Raw genomic sequence first — 20,627 nt, forward strand, 5'->3', positions numbered from 1 at the left:
CGCCGCGCCGGAGACGTCGGGCCTGCGCCGGAGAGGTCGACGGAAGTGGAGAGGCACCGCGCACCCGCTCCGTCGTCTTCTTGCAGCAGGTCATGGTGGGAGGCGCGCGCCCCGGCGTCTAGCGTGGTGAAGAGGTCCCGTCGCCGCCTGCAGGTTCTCCGGCGTGGTGAAGAGGTGCCGTCGCCGCCTGCAGGTTCTCCGGCGTGGTGGGATGGTTCGCCTTGAGGAAGAGATGGAAGTTGTGGGAGATCTGCGCGGGAGGGAAGGAGCTCCTGAGCACGGCCTTGAGGTCCCCGACGGAGGCGGCGGCGGCGAGCGTTAGGGCGGTGGACCGCCCGTCGAGGGCTCGGACCTGCAGCTCCCTCTCCCCATGTGCCATTGGGGCGCTACGGGCGCCGCTAGCCCGCTGCGGCTCGTGCGGGAGCGCGGGACCCCGAGCGGCGGTGGTTTGCTGACGGGCCACAGAAGGCTTCTCTACGGCGACGCGCTCCACGGAAGCCTTGCCGAGACAACGGCAGAGCTGTTGTGTGGTCTACGGAGCGGGGCGCGTGCTATCTGCTCGATGGAAACAGAGGCAGCGGCGCGAGATTGGGGAAAGTGGAAAGGGGAAGGAGAAGCGAGGCAGAAAACGTTTTAGTTAGAGATATTATAAGTGTATTATAAACGTGGGTGGTGGAGAAGTGGTGGGACACTCAGCGCCTCCCCTCTCTATCGATTTCTCTGGACACGTTTTGGGATCCACGCGGCGCTCGTGGGCGATCGAGCAAAGTCGTTTGGCAGTGGCGCACAGGACACACAGTGCGCTATTCCTCTTTTTAGCATAGTGGCGCACTGTATATAGTGCGCTATTGCTCTTTCCAGCATAGTGGCGCACCACATATACGTGCGCCATTGCTATTCGAATAGCAATGGCGCACTACATATGTGGTGCGCCACTGCTAACCTGAGACCCATCTATAATTTGGCTAAAAAATTAGTAGTGGCCTATCACTATACTAGTGCGCCATTGGTAATAAGATACTAGTGGAGCACCACTTTTTGGTGCGCCACTGCTATATAGTAGTGGAGCACCAGTAAAGTGGTGCGCCACTGATACCATTCTTACGGCTAGGCCTTTTCCTAGTAGTGTTGGCTTCTATCTCACCCATGCAGAGGATCTCCGTGTACGCAGATGATGTAGTTCTTTTCCTCAAGCCGACATGTGGGGAGCTATGGGCCGCGAAACACATCTTGAGTCTTTTTGGAGAGGCGTCGGGGCTCCATGTGAACTTTCGAAAGACTACAGCCACACTGATTCGTGGAATACAAGAGGAGGAGGAGAGGACGGCTAGGATCCTGGGATGTGAGTTGGCGGCCTTCCCGATCAGATACTTGGGACTTCAGTTGGCACTCCGCCCCCTCACTAAGGCGGAGTGGCAACCGCTACTGGACCAAGTCACCAAAAGTGTCCCAGGGTGGCAGAGGGGCCTCATTAGTAGAGAAGGAAGACTTGTTCTGATAAACTCAGTGGTAGCGGCGAGAGTGGTCCACCAAATGGTGGTTGCAGAGGCCCCTGCCTGGATGTTGGAAGAGATAAACAAGTGGATGAGGGCCTTCTTCTGGGCCGGTAAGGATGAAGTTCAGGGAGGACAATGTCTAGTGGCTTGGAGGAGTATCTGCAAACCAAAGGAGCTCGGCGGTTTGGGGGTCAAGGATTTAAGGCTTCAGGGCCTCGCCCTCAGAGTGAGATGGCTATGGCTTAGACGCACGGACCCGGAGAGGCCTTGGCAGGGCCTACCAGGGCTAAATGACCCAGAAGTAGCAGGGGTCTTCCAGAGCTTAGCACAGTTTATGGTGGGAGATGGGCGTCTCACCTACTTTTGGAGGGACAGATGGATCGGAGGTTACACAGCGGAGGAGTTGGCACCTGAGGTCTTTGCCAGGATCCCTACTAGGAGGAGGAACACTCGCCTTGTGGCGGAGGCGTTGCAGGAGGACGGGTGGATTGATGACATACAGGGGGAGATGACCGCTGACCTTTGGATGCAATGCCTAAGACTGTGGGAGGCAGTCGAAGAGGTGGAGACAGATAACACGAGACCCGATAGTATCACCTGGAAAGGGGAGGAATCGGGAACCTACACGGCGAAGGGCACGTATAAGATGTTGTGTCAGGGAGGCATTCGCTGGAGCATGAGTGAGCCGGTGTGGGGCTCCTTCTCCCCCATGAAGTGCAAGGTGTTTGCATGGTTGACCCTGAGATATAGGCTATGGACCTCGGACAGGAGAGCGAGGCACGAGCTCCAGGAGCATCCAGATACGTGCTATACATGTCTACAAGAGGAGGATAATGTCGATCACATCTTCACCCTATGCCCTTATGCGAGACAGGTGTGGTACAGGGTCCTTCGGAGTGCGAACCTACAGATTGCAGATCCTGGGTTCACGGGGAACCTGCAACGATGGTGGACGGAGGCCCGTAAACGAGTGCGGAGGATCGACAGGAAGCGCTTTGACACCATGATCATCAGCACGGTGTGGACGCTCTAGAAACAGAGGAACGCAAGGGCCTTTGGGAATGAGAGGGAGCAGAAAACGGTAGACCAAATGCTAGTGCAGATTAGAGATGAGTTCCACCTCTGGGAGAGGGCCAAGAGAGGAGGGAGGCTAGGTATAGCGAGAGAGTAGGCCTAGACGGAGGGAGGTGGTGTGCGTGTGTATCAGCACTCCTGTGCTTTCTTGTAAAACTCTTGCTTCTCCTCCTATAAAAATAAGGCACGCATTTTGCGTGCTCTCGAAAAAAAAGGGAGCCCAATGTTTGCATCATCTGGTAAAAACATTTCAACATTTGCAGCCCATGCCCAGAATTGTTGTAGCATCTTTCCCGTATGGCAAAACACACACGAGTTTGCAGCACGTGGGACGAGCTTAACAGCAATGGAAAATTGCAAACTATGTACCGAGCAGTCTTCCCTGAGCCCGATACCATGAAGAAGCTTCGTTTTGGAATCAAATTGACAACCAACGGGAAGAATGGGGAGGAAGGAGAAACGTGTGGCACCCGAGGCAACAGTAGCGGCAGCCGAGCAAGTTGCCAGCGGCAGCAGCTGCACGTGCTGCGCTGCGCTGTGTAGGGCATCTCCAGTAGGGCGAGCATATCGGTCGGAAATCGACCGCCTATCCGTTTGGGTCCAGGTGTTTCCCCAGCAGCCCGACGCATAATCTTTTTTCCTCATTTAAAAATCATAATTTACATATTTGTAAAAATACATTAAAATGCTCTAGAAAATAAAAAGGGCTAGCAAGGCATGCTAAAACCTAGGTAAGGACTACTGCTCATCGTCGTTGACGAGGTCGATGATCTCCGGCATCCGCCATGGGAGGTGGTACGCCGGCGGTGGAGGAGGAATGGCAGTGTGCGGTGACGGTAGCCACGGATCCCAAGCTGTTGAAGGAGCATCAGACGGAGCGCGCGCCTTCGTACGTGTCGGTGTGGCCGGAGGAGTCGCCAAGCTGGAAGGCCAGGCCGTCCCACATAACGAGCCGGTCGAGCTCGCTATTGGCCATTGCGATGGTAATGGCGTCCTCCTCGCTAATGTCCGGTGGCTGGGTCTCCGGATCCCACGACGGACCGCAGTAATCGTGGCCGTTGTCTCAGCCTTGGACATGGCGGTCCGATGAGGTCTCGTACCCGGCCTCAGCGATGTCATCATCCTCGATGCCCTCGTCCTCGTCCTCGTTGCCGTCGTCATACTCGCCATCGTCCTGATCGTCGTCGTCGTCGTCTGCAGCGAGCTCGCGGTCGAAGTAGTCAACGTCGCCGAGGTACCCCGTTTGGCGGCGCGCATCGAACTCCCACGTCTCGAAGGAGATCCAATTGTACGAGTTAAGCGCCTACGCCAGATCTTCTCGGAGATCGGACGGCAGGATGGCTCGGCGGCGGCGCAGCTCGTCACAGTTCTCTCGGACCTCGCGTGGCACAGGAGGACCGACACGCGCCTGGAGTTGAGGAACCAGCCTCCTCCAGGCAGGCTCGCATCCAGCCATGGCACTGGGCGGTTTTCCCCCAGAGGCAGCGTGCGAGCTCGATGCAGACGTACCGCCCTACCCGCGGCTTCTTGTCGGACCGCGACCCGCTAGCCTCGTGGTCATTATTCATCTTGCGGAACAGCCAAGACTTCCCCATAGCGTCGGTCAGGTGTATACGGCGGGCTTGGGCAAATGGTGCGGTCGAGAAGATGGACGCCACCAGGGCACGTGCGCGGAAGGGGAGGCACGCCATTAACACGGCGCTGAAAGCTGCAACGCGCCGCCCGCAATTTATACCACCCTAAAGACGAAGCATTTGTGGCGCTGCCAGGCGAACACGTGCGAGAAGCGTGCAGACGTCCACGCTGTCTGTGTAGACTCAAACGGGCCACATATTTAAACCGTTCCAGACGTATCAAACAGTATGTGTCGCACCGCTAGGATGGGGTACAAACTTATTTTCTGACAGCGCGGTAGCAAACGGCCAAACCCGTCGCGCCCCTTGAGTCCTTAGGGCATCTTCAACATCTTCAACAGGGCGACGCAAACGGACGCTAAGCGATCGTTTGTGTCCGCTCGGGCCGAAAATGCGTCTAGTACCATCTCCAGCGAGGCGGCGCGTCGTGACCGGGTCGTCCGCAGCGACGCAAACCCGGCGCATATTTGCGCCTGGATTGCATCGCGGCGGACACTGCGCGGACGCATCAAGTGACCGCTTTTTTGCTTCTCCACCGGGCCTGCCTGACAGCGAGCCTGTATCGAGGGCATCGCTTCCGCGGTCAGCGCTGCGCCGCAGCCTTCGCCAACAATGTCGCGGCTGCCTCTTCTGCGCGCGCACTGGCGGGCAGCGGCTGGACTTCTGCGCCGCCTTGAATGGCATCGTTTCCCGCGCGCGGCCGGCCTTAAAAGTCCACCGGCATCGTTCCTCCATCGCCCACACCTCCACCCCCACCACCACCGCCGCAGCACCATGGGGAAGAAGAAGAACGACTTCGAGGCGTCCGGCAGCGGCACCAAGAAGGAGGAGCGGCCGCACAGGGTGCCACTGCCTGTCAGCATGGGGAGGCTGATGCACGCGAACTGGACGCCGTGCGAGGCCTGGGGGGGCGTGCACATGCCTGGTGGCTGGCGGCTCAGCTACCGCCGGGTGCCCGTCCCTCCGTGCCTGCGCACGAGCCAGATAGGAGCACCGAGATCCGGCGAAGGAGACGGTACCTAACGCCGGACCGCCGTGCCGATCCCGCCTACGACATCGACTCTGACAGCTGGCACAGCTATCTCGAGGTCGAGAGGGATCGGAGGAGGAGGGCGGGCTTCATGGGCGACAGTGACTTCCCCTTCGACCGTCCACCGGCGCCTCGTCGTCGAAGATGGCAGGTGCCGACGCCTGCGCAGGACGACCACGACCACGACTACAACGAGGTGCTAGTGTACCACAACGGGGAGGCCAAGGACGACAGCGACGACTACATCACGTACATCTTCCAGGAATGGCAGTTGGCCATGACGGAGGGCCGGAAGTTTGAGTACCCGGGCAACATGACGGACGATGAGATCGCGAGGCTTGGCGTCCTCGTCTCGGAGGTGGATCGACATGTGCAGCCGCCGCTGCCCTGGTACGTCACTGGCATCATGCCGCCGGGCCTGTCGGAGGAAGAAGCCCTACGACTGGCACAACAGGACTCGGCCATGCCACCGGTTCAACCGCCGCCTCCACCTCCGCCGTACAACCCGTGGGGGCCCCCACCTCAGGCCTTGGCTCCTCCACCTCCGCCACAGGCATGGGCTCCTCCACCTCCGCCACAGGCCTGGGCGCATCCACATCCACCTCCGCCACAGGCCTTGGCTCCTCCACCTCCAGCACCGCCGGCGCTCCTGGCGTATGTTCCGCCGGTTCCCAACTGGCCATGGGTGGTACCGGAGCTCATCACGATCGACAGCGACAAGGACAACCAGTAGGCGCATGTGTTTAGGGTTTTTTTCATGTCTTTAACTATGTAAATTATGTTTTCATATTACAAAAAATGGAAATTCGAAAAAAAATACGTCGTGCCGCTGGAGCCATCCTCCGACGCAAACGGACGCGCGGTCAATTTTGACCATTTTAGCCGACCCAAACGGACGCGCGTGGATATTTTTGGACGCGCGCGGATATTTTCGGACGCTAAAATGCGTCGAACAAACGACTCACGCGTGGTAGGCGGAGACAGTGGGAATGATTTTTATGGAAATGAAATTGCATTAAGTTTGATTAAATTTATTGATAAAATTATCTATATTTAGAACACCAGATTTATACCATATAAAATATACTTCACGATGATAAATATTGTGTTGTAGTGGGACACTAATTGTAGACTAAAGGCATCTCCAACGGGGCGATGTAAAACGGACGCCTAAATTATTCGCGTGTATCCGTTTGTGTCGCCTCGCGGACGCGAAAATGGTCATTCGAAAATGGTCATTTTTGTCCGCGGCGTCTGTTTGCGCATGGGGTGTCTCCAGCGGCAGACACATTTTTTCTACTTTTTTCTCCTTTCCAGTCAAACATAGATACAAACATTACACAAACTAACACATAGTTTGACACATGGTCAAAACATTGCAAAATAAGGAAACATAAGTAGTGTTGGTCTCGCAGGTTTCTTCTGTTTGCTGCTAAGATAGAACACTCCCGGTCACTTTCACTCGCCCAAACAGGAGAATCCAGCGGGCAATGATAGCCTTGTTGTTCCTGCCAAGGAAGAACATACACAAAACTCCACTAGTGGTTTCAATTGGCACGTGGCCATCTTCGCTGCAAAGAAAGAACACTCTGACAGTTCTAGAAGTCGGTGTTCGAGCCGGACTTGCCGGTGTGATAGTGCTTGCGGCAAGATGTGTCGTCGAGCACATTGACGATCATCTCACCATCTTCCACATAGACGAAGGTGAGCTCGCAGACGGGCTCGAGATCGAGGTCGTGGGCGAACTTGTGGCACCCGGTGTGCAGGTACATCTTTCCCTGCCCATCGAACATGACCTTGATAGGCCACCGACAAAAGTTGCAGCTGGCCTCCGGTAGCTGCAACTCGGCCGGTTTGACACCATCAACGAACTCGGCAAATTTGTCCAGGAGTCGCTTGATGCTCAGGGGGTCTTGGTCGATGCGGAGGAGGAACTCGACACACCGGTCCTCCTGCGAAGATGACGATGGCGCAGGAGATTTTGAGCATGGGGCCGTAGCTGCTCCACCTCGGCGACCGTAGCCGCGGCGGTCACGCCCGTGGCCTCGACCACTTCGCCGGCCACCTGGACCCGTCATGGAGTTCTTCGCGGGGCTGGTCGCGTCACAGGAAGAGCGAGGTGGCGCTACGGTGGAGGTTGTGGCGGCTAGGGTTTCTGTGAAGGAGAGGATGAGGAAGATGAGCGCGTGCCCTCTCTATATACGCCAGAGGCAGCGGCACGCATGGCATCTCTATAACTTCGTTGGCAGAGCTGGGTGGCGGCCGCTCGGCAGACGAGGCATCATCCTTAACATGGCACAGACTGCCGAAGCGAAGCCTCGTCGCCAGTACTTTCTTTGAATAACAATAGGAGAAATGTTATATTCATCGCAATAGAGGAGAAGGTCAAGACGACCGGTTGACCCAGTTTATAAGGAAAACCGGGCCCAAAAACCGTGCAAATCGACCCTGTTTATGAGGAAAAAAGGAAAGGAAAACCGCACAAACAACAGAGCCTGGTCGCCCACACGACACGAAGCCACCATTGCACAAAACAAACACATCCATGCCTGGAGCCGCCGCTCCAGCTTCCCCTGCCCAGTCATGAGCCGCAACGCCGCACGGACTAGATGCCTCGTAGCCCAAACTACACAAGACGACCATCCACAGACCACGAACATCGCCCCAAAAGATCTGGGGCCGCCGCCCCAACGAGCCAGCCAGACCGACCTTCCGATCGCGTCGACCGGGTCGACGGACTCGCTACCCACGTAGCACAAGCACACCACCCTTGCCTTGCCAGACCACAACCACACCCCATATGCCTGTAGCTGCAAGGCCATTCGAGGCCGCCATCTCGACGCACCATCCACCGTCCGGAGCCGCTGCCCCGGCGTCCACCATCTTCGGCCGCAAGGCAACCATGCCTAGTTGACGCAAACCTGCCACACCACAAGTGTTGAGGCCTCCAAATGCGGCGCCTTCAAGAAGGTTGCGGCATATATGTCGTCGATGCCCGCTCCCGGGGAGCTGAGGTTTTCACCCGGAGAACACCTGACACCCGCGACGACAAGAGATGTAGCTCACGAAGACGCCTTCAAGAAAGAGAACGACACCCACCGGTTGACCCAATACTGCCTCGGCTGAGAAGACACATCGAGCCAGGGTTGCTGCCAAACGGCATCGACGAAACGGCGCGTCTGCGGAGACGCAAACGCGGCCCAAGACGAAACATCTGGCAAGACGCAAGCGGTCACTTGGCGCATCCATGCAGACGCATCCGAGGCGCATATTTAGGCCACGCGCGTTTGCGTTTCCGCGGACAGCTCGGTCACTATGTGTCGGGCCGCTGGGACTGGTCTTAGACGCATTTTTCGACCGAGCAAACGCACAACATTCGTTTACGTCGCCCCGTTGGAGATGCCCTAATCCTAGACGTACACGATTTGTTTTTAGCCAACCGTCGTCGTACCTCCGCCCCTGTTATTCTTACCAATATAAATACATAGAAGACCACTATCTTACAATCAATTTTACTACAACATCAACATCAAGGACTTTTCTCTAAGCAAGTTTACTTGGGCTCGATATCTGTACCTATCTAATAATAAAGGAGCTAACGTTTTCGCGGTTTAGGATATACACAATGGGGTGACGTCAGACATCCCTTAACCTAGCCATATATGATATTTGCTTGGTTGGAGGAGAGAGAAATAAGAAAGGGAATGTTGCTTCCCTTAGCTAAGAGATCATCTCTTAGAAAATAAGAGACGGCTATTTTATGCGTTGTACGATATGTCTTCCCTTAGCAAATTTATTTCTTACTAAAAGTTCATTAATTGTTAGGGATGATAATAAAAAATAATGCATTGTATGACTTATGTCTAAGGCTTTCTCTAGATGACGTGGAAGGTTAAGAGAGGGCATGCTTTCTCTACCATTGTACATGCTCTTAGGGCATCTCCAACGGGGCGACGTAAATGGACGCTGCCCAACCGTTTGCGTCCGTGCGGACGAAAAATGGGTCTGCATCCTGCTCAAGCGGGGCGACGCATAGTGTCAGGGCCATCCGCGGAGACGCAAACGCGGTGCAAATATGTGGCACGTTTGCGTCTCCGTGGATGTTGCGTGGTCGCGCCATGCATCCGCTCGTTTCTCCCACGGGCCCGCCTTGCAGCGACCCTGGCTCGAGCCGGCGCGAATGTAAGCACAACAACTGCCGGGGAAGGCAACCGAAGAAGTGGCAACCGCGTCGATCGACTCGCGAACCGCCGGAATGGAGCGCCGAACCGCCGCGAAAGAGCAACCGTAGCCCTCTTCTTTATACGCATTCCTCGCTCAATAAGTCCCCTGCGTCTGCGCTAAGGATCTCCAACCGGCCTGCCATTCATCTCAAGCCATGAGCAACCTATCGTTTCCATCGGACACCGATAGCGAGGGGAAGCCGTCGGGATGGCCGCATTGGTGGGATAGAGTTGCCACGCCAAGCAGCTCTAGCTCCCCGCTGACGAACGGCGAGGAGGAGGAGGGGGATGTCACCGCGGACGACGTGCATGATGAGGAGGGGGACGCCATTGGCCACGACGGCCAGGACGAGGACGAGGAGAAGGAAGAAGATGAAGATGCAAGGTGGGCACAGCTGAAGACAGAGGAGGCGGCGGCGGCAAGGAAGGAGGCAAGGGCCCGGGCGAGGGCGTAGTCGGAGGCGGAGGCGCATCATCCGTTCACGGACGACGACGAAGACTCCAATGACCACTCGTCGGAGGGGGACTCAAGCTCGTCGGACGCGTCGACCGCCGGTTCCTCTTCGCAGGAGGTGACGAGCAGGAAGCGCCTCCGTGAGGATGACGAGGCGGGGCCTTCAAAGAAGAAGTAGCTAGCTTAAAAGTATTAGCTTATTTTTTGCAGTTTGTATGTTTATTTTGTTTGAACATGTTGCACTAATTTCAAAATATCGATTCTACCTAGAAATGAGAATTTCTCAATCGTGTCTACCATAGAAATCTATGATATCAAGCGGTATTCTAGAGGAATAGAAATATCTTCCTCTTGCTCTTCACATCTGGAGAAATAGAAATCTCACATGCCGACCTCGCCGGACGAAATGCATCGGGCCGCTGGGGTTGCCCCCGATGCAAACGGACAATCACCATTTCGGCGTCCGCGGGTTGACGCAAACGGACGCGCGCGGATAATTTGGGCGTCCGAAATGCATCGGCTCGTTGGAGATGGCCTTAGAGCATCTGCACCGCCGGCCCCGATAGCATTTTGGGGGCTGGCATCGAAGGAATTTATTTTTTGAAAATTCTATCTATTTTTTTATTTTTTACAGAGGTAAAAAAGGCGATCCCTGGGGGGTGGAGTTGCGTGGGGAGAAAAAAATCCTCCAGAATTCTAATTCTGTGGCGCATATGCCTAGTGCGCCACAGTATGCGCCACAGAATTTTGACTTTCTGTGGCGCACTAGGCATATGCGCCACAGAATTCTCTTCCCCCATGTGCAGTGCTGGACCCCGCGTGGGCCCCATGGAGATTCTGTGGCGCATCCGTCCACATGCACCACTCCTACATGCGCCACAGAAATTAGAAATTTGCAGAAATAATTTTTGTGGAGCATATTTTTCTACGTGCGCCACAGATACCATTTCTACCTATAATGGTTTTCCTACTAGTGTTGTGATACTTTGCATGATTATTTAGAACCTATATATTATAAACTCCAAAGTTCATGTTAGTTTTATCACCTTCAAGCTCGGGACGAGCATAGGTTAAGCTTGGGGATCGATGTTGATGCATGTAAAATGCATACATGAACTTTGTACTTTATCATATTAAATTTCCATATATTTGCAACATATATGGGATAATACCATATTTTACATTTGGTTTATAACCCTGCAGAACAGGAAAACCCTGTTTCGCGTATTTTTCACTTTCAGAGACCTATACGGAGTCAAATTGACCTGAGAATTTTGGAGCATCATTTTTTCATCGGGAGTAACACAATGGACTTTTGGAGTACACCTGGAGAGGCCCGAGGGCCAAACGAGGCCAGGTGGCGCGGCCCAAGAAGCTGGCCGCGCCACCCAACTCTGTTCGCCTCTCGATCGTCCGATTGCCCTAATTTTTTCGCCCACCAATGTATTTTTCCCTAAAACGACTATATATATTTCCCCAAAAATTTCTCGGCAGGAGAGCGCCGCAGAAAGACAGAAACACAAAAATTGAGGCTACCGCAGAGAAGATTGGAGGGGAAACTCTGCCGGGATGGCCGCCGGATGGATCTCCACCTTCTCCAACGTCTTCATCATCATTACCATGATCAAGAGGGAGTAGTCCACCTCTGGACTACGGGTTTGTGGTGGTAGCTTGATCTATTTCTCTCATGTTCTTCATAGTACTTAGTGCCATATGAGATGCCTATCATGATTATGGTCATATTTGTAATACCTATGTGGTGGATCCTTGTTCTATGCACTGTTCAAAAACTAGGCCGATTCAGCGATTAATAGGCCGATTAATCGCTACAAGGGGTCTGACCGTGTCGATTATCATTAATCGCTTGTATTAATCCTTTAGCCCGATTAATCAGTTCGAAAGTCCGATTACTAGGTATGTTTCCGATTAACTACTACACTTGGTCCAAAAATTTGCAAATTTTTCAATGCATATCGCCAGTACAGGCGCTACCCCGCCCCAATAAGGTATGTTTTGCGAAGCTCTCGCTTCATTGCAGCCTCCAGCAGCTCGATTCGCACTATCACCAGCTAGTTCCTTGCCCTCCCTAACCAGTTCATCGCAGTTGCCCAGACCTCGGATACATGAGCTCGAGGACGGCTTGAATAGGATAGGTGGTTGAGGTGTAGGAGGGGTTGTACCCTAGGTAGGTGGTGGGAGAAGATTAACTTCAAAGGTGAAAGGAAGGAACAAAGTTTCGGCTAGTGGATTCTGATTCCCTCGTGACCTTGAAAGATTAGGTCACGAAGGAGAAGCGTACATGTTTTTCTGCGATTTTAGACTCTAAAGAAGTAGGGCCAGACATATAGAGGCTCATATACTATTATTTTTCTTACATAAATTATTTTAAGTGTTAATTTGTGTAGATTGTACCGATTAATAGCCGACCGATTAAATCAGTTAATCGTACGATTTCCGATTAATCGCTACTCCCAAGCCGACCGAGCAGTTAACGATTACCGATTTCCTTAACATTGGTTCTATGATATTTTTATATGAGATCTGATCTTATTATATTTGTGAGATGTATTGATAGATGCATATTATGTACCTCGTTCTTAAGTTTATGTTCTGATCCAACATCTATGCAAGAGCTTGTGTGGGGTGATGTGTGTGTTAGATGGAGTAGCAGGGTTTTAGTGATTGGATAGTGACAATATGTTCAAGAGCTATTATGGTTTTGCCTTTCTTTCGCTAGCTCACTAGGGATAAAGTGAATGCATGTCCTATGTTCATCATGTGACATCAATGTGATCTTGTTTGTTCAAGGTAGCATATTTTATATTCAAACTTCATGTCAAAGTACTATGCTCTTTTAATTCTTAATACAAGATTGATGAAGTTTCATTCTTGTGAAGCATAAGAGAGGTGTGTTGCGGCATCTCTATGTTAGGACGTGATGCCCATATTAATTCTGATCTTACATATAATATTATTTGTACCTACATATCTCATTGATGAATTACTTTTTGTCCACCACAACTTTACAATAGAATGGTCAAGTGAACCCATGAACCCCGATCAACTTTTTATCATCAAAAACACCTTTATATTTCATTTACATTGTTTTCTATTTGCTTCACTATTTTATTCCGAAAATACAAAAATATTTATATTTCTTGTTTGCATCCAAAATACCAAAAATAATCAATCTTTTTATACTTTTTTACTTAGTTGTTTTATCTAGTTTAGTTTACTACTTGTGTTATTTAGTTACGTGAAACCTTGTGCTTGACAACCACATGGTGGAGTTGGGAACACAAGGCATTTATTTTACTTGCAATATTGATTGAACAAGACAGAAGAGAATATTTTTCCATCCAGTTCCCCGAGAGTTTGATATAAACCCTCGGGTCACCCTTATGGGGAAAATACTTCACTAAGGCAACACTTTGCACTTGGAGTCCCAACATCATTAGGGAGCCGGAACGAAACACAAATATGATTTAGCGAACTCGCCAGCAGCTTGCAGACCTAAGGAGGCTAGGGGCTGCGTATTATTAACTCAAAAAAAAAAATGAATACCGCCCTCATGTTGAAATGGATATGGAAGTTGTACCAAGGGGACAACTCTCTATGGGCACAAATCATCACGGCTAAATATGGAGAGGCACGGGATATTTTCTCCGGCACGAGTCAGGGGGCTCGCCATTTTGGAAGTCTTTTGCATAAAATTAAACACTTCTTCAAGCTAGGGGTAAACACCAGGTGTTTGATGGGCAGCGCACTCAGTCCTGGTTTGACCTTTGGACCGGATCCATGCCTCTTAGAGACCGGTTCCCGAACCTGTTCAGTATTTGCGACAGTCCTTTGATTTCGGTGGCTGCGGCCTGTAATGAGGACATCGACATCAGATTCCACAGAACTTTCAAGCAAGTGGCTGCAGAGGAGTGGAGACAACTACAACAGATAATTAGGGACACAACCATACTCAGAGGGTCGGACAAGATCTCCTGGATACTTGATCCTTCTGGGATGTACACGGTGGGATCAATGTATAATAAGCTTTCCCAGGGAGCTTCGGTGGCCCATTTCAGGGAGATCTGGGCTGCCAAACTCCCGCTTAAGATCAGAATTTTTTACTTGGCAACTGACCCTTGATCGTCTCCCATCGAGTGAGCTTATTGCCTCGCGCCACGGACCGGCTTCTGGCGGTGTGCATTGTGTAATCGTGCTGAGAACGCCAACAATATTTTCTTTACTTGCTCGTCTGCTCGTTTTATGTGGAGTGTCGTCCGCCAGCTGCTCGGGTGCGGCTGGTCACCGACTTTGTTTGCCCAGTTTTATGCGATTTTGATGAGTTTTGTAGGCAGGCCGCACCGCCTACTTTGGTTTTTATTTGCGGCTCAAAGATGGGCGCTTTGGCATATTCGTAACAAACTTACTTTCGAGTCTAGGCTCATTCGCCAGCCTGCTGACGTTATCTACAAAACTATCTTCCTTCAGTTGTGGTTGTCGTCAGCAAAACCCCAAGACAGGGAAAGCATCTAGGAGCTGGTAAACAAGTTAAAGCTTATGCACGCCGAGGTGGTGGCAAGTGACGACTAGGAGCGGCTCTGGCGGCCGGCGAGGGGGCGGTCGTTCTTTCCTGATGTTTCCTAGTGTTGTACCTTAGTTTTATTTGTGTTTGTTAATTTGTTGGCTAAGCTGTATGCCGCATCATGTATCCTTAAACCTTGTTTCGAACCTTAAGGGCTTTATTAATTTAAAGTCGGACACTGAGCTGCCTTTTATCTAAAAAAACTGATCCAATGAAGAAGGAAGACTTTTATTAGGGCTTGACTTCAGAAAATTGGTATTTGCTTTGTGTTTTCATGTGATCTGAAAGTAGGATTCAACGCATGTCCATGAGAAACGGAAACTTATCTAGCCTGACCAGATCTTCTCATTCCCAATAGTCAATCTTGCATCATATGTTAAGTGACTTCAGTCCAAATGCAATCTTCAGTCACCTTGACCCGTCTATAAATACAGGGCCTGAACTTCGTCCTCGGAAGCAAAAAATGGGGAATACTTTGCGCGCTTCTTGTACAACATCGTCAGTTAAAAACAAAGTTACTTTTCTGTCCTGATTGTTCTAACGCAAGTCTAAGAGGTGGCATAGTAATTAGAGCCATAAAGGTACACACACGGGTCGTGAGGACAATCAAGATTTTTTGTTCTTTGTTCTCAACAGAAGTGTACTAACAGTCGCTCATCTTAGTTATTAGCCTTTATTATTCTCACGGTTGTTAGTGCAATCAATATATTTGTGGCGAGATAGTAGTAGATATTTTGTGAAATGCACAATAGATGATTTGTCTTTTTCTATTACGAAGATTAAATAGTGCCATAGAGGCATACTCTTAGTACACTTCTATTAAGTTTTCATTGTCCATTGCTCATTTTATCTTGACAACCAAAAATTGTGTTTTCTTAACATTGTACTAATTTATTGTGTTAGCACATACCATAATAGGTTGATTAATTTCTAGGTTTAGATTTTTTCCTATAGTAAATTCAAAAACTTTGTACCTATAGCACTCATGTATCTATGTTAACTTTCTTGATTTTAAGTAATGTCCTAGCTAAAATTAGCAATTTTAATTACTCTCTCGGTTCCACATTTTATGAATAGATAGGTTCAAATCCACCACAACTAATTGGAACGGATAGAGTAGCTCCGTAGCAACACACGGGCAGTTTTCCTAGTGAAACCCAATAGAAATAAAGGAAACCAAAACAATGAGAAGGAAAAAAGGAGAGTAAATTAAAACTAACATTCTCGCCATGGCTCGCTGGTCCCCATGCAGTTCTATCAAGAGCCAAGACTTTAGATACATTTCAATCCCTTAATTCTCTTTTCAACACCTCCGCCCAAGTCAATTTTGGTCGTCCTCTACCCCTACACGTGTTTTATGGTATCAAAGCCATGTTGCTCAACCTAGATTGAATCATTGTCGCTTCTTCTCCGCTGCGTCCAAGGCGTCTTCCACAACGCAATCCATGGAGTCGATCGGCTCCTAGTCAAGCCTCTTCGTTGTATTCCTAGTCAAGCTCTGGGCCGTTCAACTTTGCCCTGCTGATCACCGCTTACGTCCGACAACTATCTTTTCTAGAGAGCGTTGTCTTCCATGTCCTTCGAAGTCACCTCCTGATTGGAATCATCGACGTGACGTTCCCCTGTCAGTCCGATACCATGGAGAATCCTGCAACTGCTACTTATGACAAAGCCCCTCCGAGGATCTGCAACCCCGAGTACACGACATGGCATCAGCAAGGCGCCGCAATCCTCTCTACGATCATGTCCACTTCCACCGAGTCTATCCAGGATATCATCTTCTTTGCCACTACCCCATATGAAGCCTGGACCACTCTTGATGGGAGTTTTGCTTGACAATTAATAGCTTGTGCTATGCAGATCAGGGGCGCTCTTAAAAAAGTTAAGAAACTGACTCATCGGTGGTTGTCTTCTTCAACAAGGTGAAGTCCATGGCGGACACGTTGGCTTCCATTGGGAAACCTCTTTGACCGGAGGAGTTCATCGAATACTTGTGCACTAGCCTTGACAGTGATTATGACGCCATAGTCGCATTAGTTTCTGCTCGTGTGCTGACCAACCCCATGCCTGTTCGTGACATCTATGCGCAGCTACCGAATACCGAACAACGTGTGGATGAGAGAAGGGGTGAAGTTGATGCTGATGTTCACATGACTGGGAATTATGGCTCTAGATCAGGCGGTGGCAAGCCATCCTACCTACAGAATTACCAACAGCAGTATCGATCTCAGGATTCTCGCCATCAGGGTAAACCAGCCTTCACCAAATCCTCACCGTCCATGCCTAACTTTGGTCGCTTCAATGACCGTGGGGCCTCCAATGGCGGTGGCAATGGAAATCACCCAATTTTCCAAATCTGTTAGAAAGTAGGCCATGTTGCATCTTGTTGCTTCAAACGTTTTCAACGTAATTTCCTTGGCGCGGGGAACGATGGATGATACACGGACAAGAAAGTGGTGACCTTCTCTGTGACTACTCATGGGTCTACATCATCATACCCCGTGAATCCTGGCTGATATGCTGACACTGGCGCAACATATCATCTTACCAACGAGCTTGATAAACTCCATATGAATGAACAATACCATGGCAATGATCATGTCCATACAACTAATGGAGCATGTATGCGCATTACTCATATTGGTTATTCTGCTCTTCCTACATCTTCACACCCTTTACACTTGAAAAATATTCTTCATGTGCCTTCTGACACTCACAATTTCTTGTTCGTTAAAAGGTTCTCTCGTGACAATAATGTATTCTTTGAATTTCATCCTTGGTTTTTTTTTCAAGGATTGAACCATGAGGGAGGTTCTTCTTAGAGAAAGCTGCCGTGGAGGTCTTTATAGCCTTTATGAGCCTCCCTCTGCATCATACAATCATTAATTCAACATTATCAAGGTGTTGCGCTCAAGGTGGCACTCGCGTTTAGGTCATCGAGCTAGTCAAATAGTCTAACATGTCTTACTTTGCTATGAACTTCCTTCGGATACAGCTAGTAAAGATGTAATCTGTGATGTTTGTCAACAAGGAAAAAATCATCAATTGTCATTTTATCTTTCTACTCGTGTTACTACCTCACCTCTTGAGATTATATATTTCGATCTTTGGGGTCCTGCCCAAACTTCTGCTAGTGGACATAAATTTTATGTGAGTTTTATAGATGCCAATAGTTGTTTTACATGGCTCTATCTTCTTAAACATAAGTCAGATGTGTTCCAAGTATTTCTTCAATTTCAACAATATGTTGAACATCTTCTAAATAAAAAGATAGTGCATGTCCAAACCGATTGGGGAGGCCAGTATCATAGATTAAACAAACAAAAAAAAATTGACATTGGTTTTTCCCATCGTGTGTCTTGTCCTCATACACATCAATAAAATGGTATTGCTGAACGAAAACATCGTCACATAATTGAGACGAGTTTAACAATTCTCGCACATGTTTCTGTCCCATATCTTTTTTTGGAGTGATGCATTCTCAACTGCATATTTTCTCATTAATAGACTCGCAAGTCGAGTTATTTCCATGTAAACTCCACTATAACGCTATTAGGAGAGGTTCCCAACTATACCTTCTTCAAAGTGTTTGTATGCGCTTGTTGGTCATACCTTCGCCCTTACAATAAACACAAACTTGAGTTAGATCCAAAAAGTGTGTCCTCCTCGGTTATATCTCTCTGCACAAAGGTTACAAGTGTCTCCATGTTCTGACCAATAGAGTCTATGTTCTCGAGATGTTGTGTTTGATGAGAATGTGTTTCCTTTTGTACAACTACTGTCAACTCTTCTCCACCTAAACCTTCCACACTTCTTCATCTTGACCAATTTGACGATGTTGCATACACACCTTCGCTCTTAGCTAACCATGGTTCACGAAAAGGAAGAGGTGCAAGGCTGGAACTCCTTGATGATCAAGAGAACATGGCTGATCACGTCGATCATGAGTTAGAAGGCGATCAGTTCGATCGCGTGCATGGGCAGCTACAGCGCCAAGCAGACCAAGCTGCGGATGGCTTCGTGATAATAGTGTGGCATCGCGTCTCTGGCCCATCCTTCTCTGCCGTCTCGTCAGCCACGGCCGGCTCGCTTCGCCATGATTCTCCTGGGCAGGCCTCCACTCCAACAACTAGGCTAGTATAACCCAGTATGTCGCCAGGAATTGCCCCTGCACCTGTCGGCATTGTGACTCGATTGCAGCGGGGTATATGTAATCCAAACACATTCACCGACGGAACTATTGCATGGCAGACTATGACTATCTGTTTGGCGTATACAACTGATCTTACTCGGACTGAACTTCGAAATCATCGAGAAGCTATGGGGTGTCCACATTGGGGTGATGCTATGGAAACCCTTGATATTCTATGATTAGACGATGGCGGCATCTTTGTGTCGTATTCCCTTTTGGGGTCTTCGTCTTTGTAGCTGGAAATCAACAAGTGGGACCAGTGGAAGGGCAAGATGTTTGTGTTCAGACTTCTGTGCAACGATGGTGGGGACGAGCAAAGTCGGAGACGTGGCTTTCTTTGACGTAGTGGGCTCTTCTCCGACGTGTCTGCGGGTTTGCCTCAGCTTGTTTGTTACTGTGAAGTTGAAGCTGCGGTGGCGAGGTCCCAGTGGCGTACGATGGCCGGCTACGGGTGGTTTGTTTGGTAATCTTCCGTAGAGCCAATCTGCCTGGTTCTCCTTCGTAGTTCTTCGTTATAGTCGGAGCTGCATTGTCTTTTCGTAGGTGGCTGAGTTTTTGGCGGGTCTTTATGTGGTTGGTCCGGCCATCATCTATGCCGTAGTCGGAGTCGCTTGCTCAGATTTTTGTGTTGGAGAGGTTGCCTACCAGGGGAAAAGTGATGACGATGACGCATGTGTGCGCTGTCTCGACGGGACCCTCCTTCAGGGGGGGGTATTCAGTGCGTACCGCTCAGAGGTTTTGTGATGATTTTGCCCGGTTTTCATTAATTAACTGACCTCATTTCTTCTTAATTAATGAATGAGGAAAAGTTTTTGTCTTCATTAAAAAAAATGATCAAAGGAGTGGAGGAGGAAGTGAGGCAAACCTGGAAGAGGTTGATGAGCTCGGCGACCTGGAACGTGCAGGCGGCGAATAGGACCTGCACTTTGAAAGAGACGGTGGGGTGGCAGCCGAGGTGTGCACAATAGACCTCGTCGACACAGCATGCCGACTCCGGAAAGTCGCCGACACGGCCGCTGTATAGGTAGTCGAGTACCAGCAGCAGCGCCTCGTACCCGACCTCCACCTCCTTGCCAAGCTCCATCCTGTTCCCCTCCGCTCTACAATAGTTGGTGTGGCGGGCAAAGACAGCGCGAAGGTGGGGACTCAGCGCGAAGAGCACGTTGGGGTGCATGAGAAGGTCGGCGCCAGCAGGCGCGCCCGGGACAGCGATCCGCACGACCGTGCTGTCAATTGCCATTGAAAGAGAACCCGATGCTTCGGCAGTTTGTGCATCCCAAGAACAGTTGCTAGTTTTCTTTCTTTTTTGCGGGAAAAAACTCTGGCCAGTTACCCGTCGATAACTGCGTTCTGCACGGAATAGGACCAAGTGCACATAGAGAACATAAGTTTCTCAAGATAAAATACAGCAGCACTAAAGATTTGTAAATGAAGATTAATTACCTCGGTTTTCGAGGTATAACACCTTTCCACGTAGAGAGTCACTAGCCATTACACGAGAAACCGATGTTTTTCCAAGATATGGTTTTCCTTTTTCAGCTTGCTCCAAATTCTCGATACATAATGCACGTTTAGAAGATTGCTCTCCTTCTTCGGTAACACCAAAGTAAATCATGTTCTTTGTGAGTCCATTTGAGATCTGACAATTGGTAGGAGAAGATAAATACAACTTTGACAACGATTGTCCAAAAGCACAACTCTCCGATTACTAATTCCGTTGAATATAATTATGAAACAAATATTTAAAAAAACTCCACGTTGGAGTAAATAAGAAAGTGAAAATTAACTTGCTGATTTAAGCTTTGTTAGAAAAAAAAACGATCCTAGCGTAACAAAAGGGAACTACATACAACCATAGCCAAGACACCACTTTTCTTTTATGAACCTAGTCAAGAGGACAAGGCTATTCCCATCAGAAGAAGAGAACTTGGTCCATTTTATAAAG

The 20,627-nt window shown here is 49.8% G+C and overlaps 1 pseudogene; it reads right to left on the reverse strand.

Annotated features, from left to right (window-relative positions):
• Nucleotides 1-19,922, reverse strand: part of LOC124664897 — a 45,598-nt pseudogene extending 25,676 nt beyond the window's left edge.
• Nucleotides 19,923-20,627: the final 705 nt, after the last annotated feature.

This window comes from Lolium rigidum, chromosome 6 (genome assembly GCF_022539505.1).
Source record: "Lolium rigidum isolate FL_2022 chromosome 6, APGP_CSIRO_Lrig_0.1, whole genome shotgun sequence".
Classification (NCBI taxonomy): Eukaryota; Viridiplantae; Streptophyta; class Magnoliopsida; order Poales; family Poaceae; genus Lolium; species Lolium rigidum.